The sequence below is a fragment of the Spodoptera frugiperda genome, chromosome 15, assembly GCF_023101765.2.
Source record: "Spodoptera frugiperda isolate SF20-4 chromosome 15, AGI-APGP_CSIRO_Sfru_2.0, whole genome shotgun sequence".
Taxonomy (NCBI): domain Eukaryota; kingdom Metazoa; phylum Arthropoda; class Insecta; order Lepidoptera; family Noctuidae; genus Spodoptera; species Spodoptera frugiperda.
This window is the reverse complement of record NC_064226.1, coordinates 5,320,675-5,333,120: the sequence shown is the minus strand read 5'-3', so window position 1 is coordinate 5,333,120 and position 12,446 is coordinate 5,320,675. Positions and strand designations below refer to the sequence as shown.

The following is a 12,446-nucleotide window of genomic DNA, read 5'->3' as shown; positions in this document are numbered from 1 at the left end:
GAAAAGCACGATCGTCACTCTTCATAGAGTTTACGACCGTTTTATGAGCCCTTTCATATTCAACTTTCAGTCGAACGTTCTTAAGTGAGGACGAAGTGCGATTGTTTCTACGACAAAATAAATGAATGCGGGCGACTCGTAAACGTGTTTATTTACCGCGTCCGCGTCGGCTCGCGATATCCTCCGTTATTGTTCTTTGAAGTCAGCCGAGAGCTCCATCGCTCGATACACCTTTGATGTTCTCGATAGTGTTGACTATCTAATAAAGCTTCAAGTAAGATATTTCATAAATCATATCCACAGTTGTCGACTCAGCCGTAAGTTTGTTTAGGCGGCATTATTACGCGCTTAATGCGAAAATAGCTTTGATGTGCTCCTGTACAAGAGATAGCGGAATTACAGAGCCCGCGTACCGGTAAGGTTTCAGTGCGTCGTCAGCTATAATTCCACTTAGTGGCAATGTATTTTAGGCAATATCTTTGCACTGGCCTCGTCCTGTCATCGCGGTGTTGGAAACATCGTAAAACGGAACGGTTATAAATTATTTACACTTTCCACGCGAACCCCGTGTATTTGTCACCCCGGGCGAAGGTGGGTATTAAGATATTGCTTGGTATCCCTGTGGGTCTCATTACAGGCCGGGGCGGGGCCGACACCTCTAATATTTCATGCTTAGCAAGAGCCGCGGCGGCGGCGGCGCTACTCGACAAAACAGCTTTTCTAAAACGATACGCGAATATACCTTAGAGTTTTCTCATTTTCATAAAATGCTCAAAGTAACGCTATTCGGTGTGTTCGCTTTCGTACATTTGCTCTTAATTTCATTAGGAGCAAACGTTCCGTGAGAAAAAACGGTGGAGCGATTCGCTAAAAAGGTTGTTTTGATGGTAGTTACATTAAGGTAATTGGTGTACGGCTGCGAAACATTTTTATAGCCCATCGCACCGGTCGTTTGGGGCTGCGCTAGGCCGATCATTGACAATCTTTGCCGCTGGCTAAATTTAATATAGGATACGATGTTAATTGTACCAATTTCTTTTTTTTCCTTTTCGTGATTTATAACAACAAACTTCCCACTGAGTATATTTGAATTAATTGCCCTCCAGTTACAACCCAGTGTCACGTATCAATTATATTATTCGCGTTATTTTAATTGTTCATAGGTTAAACCAATATTTATGACTATTAATCATCGGAGCCATTAGACGACGCGCTATCACATAAGCAGAAAAATGCCGTGGTTCAATTAGATTTGTATAATTGCGACCGCGCCCGCTCCACGCGGCGGCTCACAGATCAATTTACTCTCACAATGACCTTAATATGAAGTCATCTCAGCGCAATGAATGGAGAGTAATAATTTTCATGTGAGTATTAAAGAAATTCTATGTCGATGTTATCTCGAGCGTGAGTCGCGTGTGCGAGAGGAAACCGAGAGGCGACGTTATTAAAAAAGCACATGTGGCCCGAGATGCGTATCGCAGCGACTGTTAATTACTTTTGACACGCAGCATATGATTCAATTATCATATGATTTATTCGGAGCGAAGGGTCGCGACTCGCGATGCGCGCAGGTTCGCCGTCGCGTCGCGTCGGTTTATTTAAGCGTTAACTATCGCATTAATTTCGAAGGATCGCATTCTGGAACAGATGGTTAGCAAAATCAAGACGGTAGCAGATTTTTTCCCTATACAAATTCGTTGACACGCAAACTATTTGTGTGGGCCGGGACCAACGCGAAGATATTCGGAAGATGCGAAATAGACTATTAGGCTAATGACGTTACCATTCTTTAACAAGAATGATGTGTTTAAATTGTAACAAATCTGAGATTTCCTGACTATTATGATTCTAATCTCCAACACCTATAAACAACATAAATATTGTGATTATCGCATGCCGCATCTAGAAGTCAACGTATTCACATAAGAACGGCTTTAATTGCTTAAGTCGTCCGTTCCGTAACCACATAATTCACATTAAACCGCTTCACACTAGAAGATCGCCCCGAGATCTGACACACGGAGTCACTCGGTAATAAATACTAATTACTAGTAAAATAACAAACGATAGCATCGCGACCGAAATTTTTAACATTATAATGCGGCATCGGTAAAAAACGCAGTCGTTACCATACATAGTAAATCTTGCGTGACGCGTAATGGTCTTATGTAGTTTATTTATCGTCGTCGGTCGTTTCGAGTGAACCGTTTAATAAATATTATCACACTTTAAGTCGTCAACAAACGTGAGAAGATAGCCGTTGACCCGGTTCGTGATATTTGTCTCATTTCGGGGATTAAAAGTGATCGTTGTTGAACGACATCGCCTTCTGTTTGTTCAATCTGTCTTTACAATAAACATCGGGGGTTGGTTTACGCGCGTCTTTCGTACGAACATCTCGTATAATTAGAGACGGTTCTAAATGGCTTTGCTGTTCGAGTGTGCTTCAATGACAAAAGAGGACTTATAACAGCCTGTAAAGAAGGGATCTCTGCCTAATTCTGACGGCGGTTCAATGACATCCCAAACGCTACGGCGCTCGTCGATGGTAATGTTTTTTAAATTCGTATCCGGTTCTACTTAAAAGGTTTGTAAAAAGATTTTAAAGCAAAAAAGACGAAGATGAAACTGCACGTGGATTTAACAGAAAACGTAAGTGCACTTGATCGGAGTATTCATTCCAAATTAAATTTATCCTAAGCGGAAACACGTGTCCTATTGTGTACATAGAAATGTCTAATACCGCTATACATTATCGATAGCGTTCATAAAAAGTATGCGCTACTAAATAAAAACTAAACAAACGAATGAAAAGACTTTATTTCTGAAACAAACACATTTATAACAACACAACAATGAAGTAACAAAGTCGTTAGTAGGACAACATCTTGGCGGGGTTCCCACATTTGCCACCACATGGCTCGCATTGAAACATATCTCCTACACTGCAGCCTACTTTCAATAAATCCGGATTATCATTTATTTAAGCATACCCAGGCACGAACACCACCTAATGGACTTTAAAAATGTTTTATATTACGTTGTCACAAGGTTTACAATACATAAAATGCTGGCAACAAATGTGCAACCGTGCCGGTACCGCGCTTTCAGCCCGTAGGAAGTGCGTGTTATTGCAGCTTATGTTTCGTAGTCGCCTGCTGAGATATTCGAAGCACCCGTCCGTTTTTTGTGACAGACCAACCGAGTGCCATAAATAATAGGTAGGGGTTCCCGAACCAAAGAGCTTTGTAATAAATTCGATGCTCTTTTTGGTAGCAAAGGAACGGGCCACGATTGAATTATGGTGATGCGTTAAGCCAGCAAACTCGGTTGAAATTCCACGTTTTTATTTCCATTTACATTTGGCGCTAAGCCGTGCTCGCTGCATTCGTGTCATTACATTCATATTCCTCGAAGTCTCTTCTTTGTTCAGTCAATACAATAAGTTTATTTTGCTACACACTCACTCATCCTGTGCGAGGAGTCTCGGATCAAGTTACTACTCCCGACCATTTGAAAAAGACAACACACAGATGGTACCTACATCCGTATTAGCTTTCTCTTAAAACAGAAGACATTTAAATCACATGAGACCGTCGATATTTCCTTCCCTTAGTAAAACAAAGGCATTTGTCTGAAGCGGTCCGTTCTAAACTAAGATAGATTAGTGTTAGTCGCTGTGGACGACGCGACACAACACGACCGCCTCGGACCATGTCGGAGATTTATTCTGTTTACTTGCTTTCAACTATTAAAGTCAACTTAAGTTGATTCAAGCTTATGGAATATTATATTTTATTAAAATACATTGAATAAATTAAGCAAACACGATCTTCAAGATACGGCTCAAGAGATTTTCTTTGGGAACCATATCTCTTAAAGAAATGTTGCACCTAGTACACCGGGAATTATGAAATCTGTGAATTATGTATCAGAGATATTTAAACGACCTTTCACTTTAGGATACCTGTCAGTGTTTGAGTTGTGTGTGTCGTCGGAGAGCTGGTATAGAGTTACATCTGTGGAGCCGGCGCTGGTGGCGCACGCGGGCCGCGTGTCGGTCGGTCCGGCCGCACGTCGCGAGAGCCTCTCAAGTTACCCCCGGATAAGTCAATCATTGGAACGTCCACATTTACCCAAAATAAAACACCATCGAATGTTACGTGTGGCGCTCGGCGGTCTAATGCGGAGTGACAGCCGACATGTTTTGTGCGAGAAAATAAAAATGATGGCGCGCAGACCTAAATAGATCAGTATTCGTGCTTTAGCTAAATGCTTTTGTCTATTTTATAACCGGCGTCGCATCTCTGCGTTTGTCTTTTATTTTCGTGTAACGTATTAGTTTTTCCGACGGCTATTCGTGTCTCACGGAAATTGTTCTGTCACACATGTTTGCGATGAAGCGGGCACTGCTCTTTATTAAAACGAGTGCTCGTATTTAACTGTTAAACTGTTGAAAAGGAAGTAATTGGACAAGTGTTAGCGTAGTCGAAACCGGGCGGCGAGGTCCAATTTCCTGCTCCAGCCGCAGTCTTCGACGAGCAAATAGCTCTTTGCAAATCAAACAAGGGACCGTCTGGCGAATCCACATATCAACTTCGCATTGTTTCTCTCCCATCATTCGGGGCTAACCAGAGGCGTTTTCGATTATCCGCCCTCCGGAGAACAAAGCCTGCGACCGCAGAACCAAGTCAATTACATAGTTCAACAACTCAGCCCTTATAACTTTCATGGGCCACCACCGGAATACAGAAAAGGGTATCTGTTTTCAATACAGTGGCCGAGCGATGCGATTGACCCTTTCGAGTGTCCGCATTGACTTTTAAATTACTAATCCCGCGAGAGCAAACAGAAAAAGCGCCTCCGGGGCAGCTTGTTTACATGGTCGAGTGTACTTGCATATCTTCATTAACTGTTGTTACTCCGCGCGCCTGCTTGCTCAACACTCATCCGTCCGACCGACTCCCGACCGACTTATACCTGGGAACTCTCATTACGACTCTTTCATTTCTAAACGCCACTAGAATTTTGATGACACCACACAATTGATGACTGTCCATGAGTATAAATTACCTTATCACCGTTAAATTACATAAACAGTGCATTACACATACATAATTATGCGCACTAATTTGATGTGTATCTTAACAAAACATACGCATAATTAATTTAACATTCTTTCACATCGTTCGGGTTAGAACGTTGGGTGCATAACTCGTTTTCCGGAAATAATTTAACTTGCCAACCGCCATTTTAGATACATATTATTATAGAACGGGGAAAGCCTTAGGGACGTATTAATGTTTATCTAAACATCAGAATAAGAATGCGTCGGACGGCAGAGTGAGCGATGCCCGCCCGTGGGGAGTCAGCCAAGCGCGCCCATTCCGACTCCTGCCTGTATAGTAAGTACCGCTTTTTTCTACGTCAGATACAAACATCGTACCCTTTCAACCCGAATGAATTACTTAATTTTTGTATATTGGGTCTGTGCCCAACGATACTCGATGTCGAAATAAATTAGCGTTATCCATTGTTATACGCTATAAAGGAAGCGGTGCTGTGAATTGGATTTGAGTGGTTATGCGGTTGCTGAACACAGGGTGGTATTATTATTTCGGCAAACATTTGTTAATAGCCAAATGCTTTAAATATAAATCAGACAAATTGGGCATTCTACCGTGAAAATGGCTATTCGTTTTAATGATAGCAATAACAGAAATTGGGAAAGAAGCATTAGATAGATAAAAGCGGGCGAGGTTAATCACTTTTATAATGAAGAGCATCATATCAATTAAAAGTTTTATATTGTATGTACTCGTACTGATGCAATAGCGGCATATGATCTGAATAAAACATTAAACATTATTAATGCGCGCGTTACCATCGAGTGTAATACGAGTACGCCGCTCTTAAATGTATTCTCTTTCGGTCCAGTGCTTATTAATGAGATGAAATTGTTAATAACGAGTACAGGCATAAAGTAAAAAATAACGATTAACTGTGTTAAACTAGCGTAACCGATCGGAATTCGGCGCGCCAGTTTTGGTCCGCCATTGTACTCCGCATAATAGAAGTGTTTATGTTTGGGTTGAATTTTTTTGGTGAAAAAAAAGTTTAATAATCATCACGTCTACCTGGCTGCTTAAACCATCCATCATGCGATATAACGAGAAATATTGTCCGTTTTATTATCCTTCTGGGAAGATACGATGTGATGCGAAACGGAGGCTGGCGAGCCTTTATTTGCAAACATTGTAGAGATATAAATTAATGGAATTGACTTGTCAGTTTTTTCCACATTTTGAGCACAAAAATAGCTGTCATGTGATAATATTTATATATCTCTTTTCATGTCAGTATAATAACAGATCTATACAAGGCCATTAAACTTACGAATTCATCACTTCAGTCTCTTGATATAAGTAACAGAATCAACATTGGTATTGTGTGAATTTCGAGAAACATACATAAAAGAGCTTTCTTCCAATGAACAGAAGATTTATGTTTGAATGTATGTAATTTAAACGTGTGCATGTAATGTTTGGAAGGCCAATATGCAGATTAGTGGAGGGATAGTGGTCCGTGCCGCCCAACACGCTACTGCGCCTACCACACGTGCATGCCTGACCACAGTTTTGATTGCACATGCTTGTCGCATGAAAAGACTGAACACGGATGTGTCTACCACACGGCACAGTTAAGTACGCGCAAGCCACATTCTTGTCGACATCGTCGGCGTGGAAACAATGTTTCCCAATGAAGAACTATTTCTTCTGCTATTATTTTTCAAGTGTTTGCTTGTGAAAAAAAAGAAAATACAAAAGTCAAAGTGTAAACGATCAAAGTAGACAAAAAAATGGCTGTTGAATAGAAAAATTCATTCACATATACATCTACTCAAGGATTTAAGAGATGAGCCAAGCGATTGGCGGAATTAATTATTATTATTATTCATTTTTAACGACTGCGCGTACAGTTACTCCACTCGACTAAACTGAGAGCGGCTTGAACACTGAACTACCAACCACACGCGCAGACAAGTTTGTACAAGTATAGCTTGCGCATGCCAGAATTTCAAGCAAGTTTAAAAACCATCAAGCCAAGCATTGGAGTTTGCGCATGCTACCGTTTTACCAACTACACGCACAGTGTTCAGTGTACAAGCTGGCATGCGCAAGTAAAACTGCGGTCAAGCATGCACGTGTGGTAGGCGCATACGTCGCGATGCGTGGAACACACGTGGGCCCTTTAAAATTATCATTGTTTAGCTTGTACACTCGTCGAGATCAATGTACAAGGGATAAACCGACGAAGCGACTAACATTTACTTTATTAACATAAAGATTTACATCGCATAAATTTACAAGCACACGCAGTAATATCAATTCAAATATCATTTGCAGTGTTCAAAATGATATCGGAATGAATCCTGTGGACATTTATTTATCATAAATCTCTTTTGTACAGAAACGTGACTTTTCATGATATTTTTTTTTTTTCGTTTGTTACAACTCGTTCGTAATAGTTTTTGAACTTTGTGTTTTTTTTTTTCATTTTGTAAACTACGCCCGTCCCTCGCTTCAGTTGTAATGAGTTGCTACATTTCTCTTGGGTACAAATAAATTACTGTTTCACTAAACTTATACAGTGCAATCTTCTAAATGGATTCTACTTTTATTGTTGAAATAAAACAATATTCTTGAGTCACAGTTGTCACATTGTTTCTTCTGTTATGACTACTGAGCCTCTTTACCTTTGATTAGGTATTCACCTTATTATTTTAATAAAAACTTTCATTTTAATTCATCTCTAAAGATGTTACAAACTCATAGTAAAAATATACTTCTCATAAAACATGTCAAACGTCTACAGAAGACACTATCACAATAACCTTAGCATTAATTTCTATGTAACCAACAGAAAAGAATAACATAAAAGAACTTACTGACTTTCACAAAAAGCTGTCAATTCAAAGAATGACAATCTCAACCTTCTTAGTATACTCACTACTAGGAAAACTGCACAAATCAGTTGACGAGTACCTATAAACAAAATAATACAAAGTAAGTACACTTATGTTAAATAGACATAATAAAGTTGAGTGTATAAACAGGTTGAACAAGATTCTTATCGCGGGCAAACTGCCAGATTCAAATGAAATTTTTAACTCTAAACAGTAAGTGCCAAATACACGTGTGGGTACAATAGCTCATACAAACAAGTGGTTTAATGCTAATTCGAGAGGTTTTTTTTATAAACTTCTTTATTTACTTACATAATATAGAAAAAGTAGAGGCACAGTACAGTTATCTGTAAGCCCAGTACAGTTGCACTATTACTATTATTAGACAGTGAACACATTCCACAATGCACTTAATATTTTGCACGAGCCCTGCAATTTCTCAGTACTCAGAAGTCGTGATTGCGACTAGCCCAACGAGGCATTCTCAATTAGCACTGTCTGTTATCAAGATCTAAAATAACAAGAGCTGTTTAAACAACCCACATTTTGACTCATAATAACACAAGCACTTTAACTTATTCGATTCGAAATCTATCCGAATGAATAACAATAGCAGAATTACTAAAAGAAACATGAATAAAATATTCAGCATCAACAGACAAATTTGTTATTCCATCTACATAGCGAAAAAATCAACGAACCAAAGAATAAAACGAAGATAATAAATTAAATTTCCACAGAAAATGTTCATAGATCTGTTTCCCATAAATATAGTAAAGTAACAATAGGCCAGACAACGTTGAGAACGAGTTTCTTTCAACAACATTATGTACTGATAATGTAAGAAAGCTCTTCATTCGTATCAATTAAATCAACAGCGTGTATAGAATCAACACTCATGTATAAAGTGTATTACATTAACTTTAAAATAAATGTGCATATCATTAGAGCAGCGAGCTCCGCCGGTGTGTGGTCCCGCTAAAGTATTCCATACACTCCTCCCTTTTTCATTCGAAAACATTTTATTCCTATTAAATCAATGGGCTACAAGATCCAACGCGTGTGGAACATTTAAGTCATTAGTGTCGTTAGCGGAAGGCTTCAAATTCGGTATGGTGCCTTTAATTAATTAATAGCTATCAACCAAATGATAGTTATTATCCTGATTGTTAAAGGACAGCCGTGCCTAACTCAACGGTGTTATAATACGACCATTTCGATTAAAACCGACAACGTTATTAGTTTCGTCATATACTTTGGATCTATCTATATTTTCATTCCGTTTATCTACAAATGTATTTAGATCAAGCCAGTTACTTTGTATGAACTGTAAACTTATCATTTTAGCACGTGCCATGTTCATATCGGTTTCGTGGCAATTGAATCTAGTTAGTAGGACTTTATATTCCACTTAAGCCAATTTGTAGTACAGGATAGATTATACAAAGAAAAATGGAGCGTAATAAAACCGGTATTCATTTTGCCGAACTGTTCCAACGCTGGGAAATTAGCAAAAATTGCCAGCTACATCAAGCTTTCATGAATTTTCTTGTTTTCTTCCTTCCATCTCTTTCTTACACAAGCTAATGGTAATGAATAAAAGAGATAGTAACACAAAATACACTCAATGTCTCGAAGTTTGTTCGTAACAACGCCTCCGCGTTTCCTCTCGTCTCAACGTTGCCTAGTGATTTAAATTCATTTGTTTTTCTTTGAAGCATGTTAACAATAAAGCTCAGTACATGAGGCGGTGACTCGACACAATCAAATGGATCTCTTACATGATTAGAATGAGTATTGTTTACTTTTCTTTTTTGATCATCCGGAGTAAAACAATGTCATTCTTTTTTAGTCGTAATAAATTATGTAATAAGGTCTATAATCCCAAATTCTTCTTTCTTGAATAAGTAGTGCCTATATAAATGAAAACTAGATTTGTAGTTAAAGTATTTAGCGAGTTACGACACAACAACTATGTAACCGTTTTCCGTTTGTACTGATGCCAAATACCTTTTCTAATTGAAATTTAATTAGAATACATAGTCAACACGACTTAGAAAGTTATCGTACGCCGTACGGAGTAATATACAATGTATTATAGATTGTATCAAGTTAAGTAACGAACTATGCTAATGCGTGTATAATGGGCTAGAAAACAATACTCGAGCATACATTTAATAGAATTCCTAAGTAATATCAAGCGGTGTTCCATCAATCATCCGAGATATCGGATATGATCTTATCTGAAATGAAACTCATCATTTATAGATCTGTCCGTCGGCACTGTCCGAATGTTATTAATAGATTTCTATCTGGTCATCAACTGAATCTGGTAACGGTAATCTCGGTCATTTTGTCGGTATGTTACTATCGGTAACAAATTATTGCTCTTAGTCATTGCTTCGCTTCGATAGTCATGTGTGGAAGTTATTGTGTTGTCGGCAAACAAAAATATTGTCATTCTCCAGTCTTTCTAATTTTTCTCGTTATAGAAATGGAAATGTGAATGTTTCTAAAATTAAATCAATGACATAAAAAAAACTATATAATTTTATGTTTCGTCTCTCTCTAATCTTTGACCATTTGTATTACTATAATTTTATTACACGTTCGTCAATTTACTCTTAATAAAGATAATCTTAATGTCAAAGCTCTTTTGACCTGGCACTCAAATATTCGGAGAATTATCTTCAATTTTAATATCGCGTAACGCAGTCTCGGGACAATGTAATCTATTAATGAGTTTTTAATAAAACAGCCGTAAAACTTATTAGGCATAAAAATTTATACAGAAAAAAGAGAAATGATAAAGTAGCGAGGAATATTTTTAGATAACAAAATAGCTGTATAATAGGATAAGGTTAAGGTAATTTGAGCTTTGGTACTAAGTGGTTGTAAACCAGTAAAATGTTACGACGGTGCATTAACGGCTAATAATTCGTCTCGAGACGATTTCGAAACGTCACTATCCGGACATTTTGTGAGATGTAAGATTAGTGTTAGTGACTGCTACGATAAGTTAAAACTTTTTTCTTGTATTACTATTATCGCGAGTCTATTCGTGATGGGAGCGGGAGATAAAGATACTTGTCGATATCATTATACGTACACCAAATTCGGCTTACTTAACAAGATTGTTGGTTCGTATACGATAATGGTTTTGTTTTATTATTCTCATATGTCTTACATGAATATTTCGTGTACTTCATTGATTAGATGCGTAGATAGTTGTTCGGTTTAATAGCGTCATCAGAATCTATTAGATTTATTGTGTAATCATGTAAGACATTGGTTTTCGAGACTTTCTTTGTTGTTGTTGTTTACTTTCTATTTCTATGGTATTTTCCTAGTTCTATCAATCTATGTCATTGTTTTGAAAGATTTACAGCTTAATTTTCAATGTAAAAGAAAATTCTCTTTTAATTTCCAACTATTCAGTATCACTACACACTTTGTAGATCAGTCCGCAAGGCAGCTTGTGGCGAGCTGTTGGGCAGTGGCGACCCCACGGACCTGACTCCCGGGAGAGGCCCTACTTTTTAACTCCGGTTAGTACTCGTGACTATCCGGAGTGGCCTCTCCTACCTCACTCTTGCCTTAATCGGCTGGTTTGAGTGGAGATTCGCAAGAGTGGAGTTGCCTTCAGCTCCACTTGGGGGAAGGACGTATCCCAGTAAGATGCTGGTAGGGGTCTTGACCGTACTTCCGGGATTGCTCTGATAGCCGTGGGATGCCTCCCCTTCCTCAAGCAGCTCAACGGATGTTGCTTCCCTTGTCGCTACATGCTAGCGGCCGTTTCCGGGGGCCCACTATTGAGTTTGCGAGTCACCCCCTGCCTGTTTATCCGTATTTTTCAATATTGGTCAGGGGCAGGGGCCATAGTCCCTATAGTTAACCGGTTAACTATTCCACAGCCACCCACACTCATATCCCTATCATTTCCTTTTACCATATCTCACAATAGTCCTGCATCAACCGGGGATTGTCCTTTGGTGTACTTCCATAGTGCATACAGGGATAATCGCCGGCTGATGTCCCATTACATTTAGATTAAAATTGTTCAACGGGCCTCTGCGAGTTGGCTTCGGCCCCTCGTACGCCTTCCAAAGGTCCGGGACCCTGTGGTCCCGTGATTATGTAAAGAACATACATAATAATAATAAACTTTATTGTACACCTCTTACAATTCAGACAAATAAATATAAGTAGCGCTAAGTGGATGGTAGGGTACAAAGGCGGCCTTATCGCTTACAGCGATCTCTTCCAGGCAACCTTTGGGTGGACGGAGATGGTGAATGTTAGTGGAGGTGGTTCTAAGTATACTTACATATAAATGAATATACAATTACATACATACACAAATACATACATATACATACATACATACCTACATACATACATACATACATACATTCATACATACATACATATATACACAAGAAATAATAGTTATGTTACAAATGACAAGAAAATGTGA

The 12,446-nt window shown here is 38.7% G+C and overlaps 1 protein-coding gene across 3 annotated transcripts in view; it reads right to left on the bottom strand.

Moving 5' to 3' along the window:
• LOC118274884 (toll-like receptor 6) overlaps positions 1-12,446 on the bottom strand; it is a 66,456-nt gene that overhangs the window by 30,615 nt on the left and 23,395 nt on the right. The window contains exon 2 of one of the 3 annotated variants that reach the window (XM_035592656.2): positions 8,014-8,048. The exons of 1 other annotated variant lie outside the window; for it this stretch is intronic. The gene's annotated coding sequence lies outside the window, so the exon portion shown is untranslated. Of the gene's footprint in view, positions 1-7,951; positions 7,977-8,013; positions 8,049-12,446 lie in introns of those variants that run through there. One more of the 3 variants, XM_035592662.2, reaches the window with a different exon arrangement.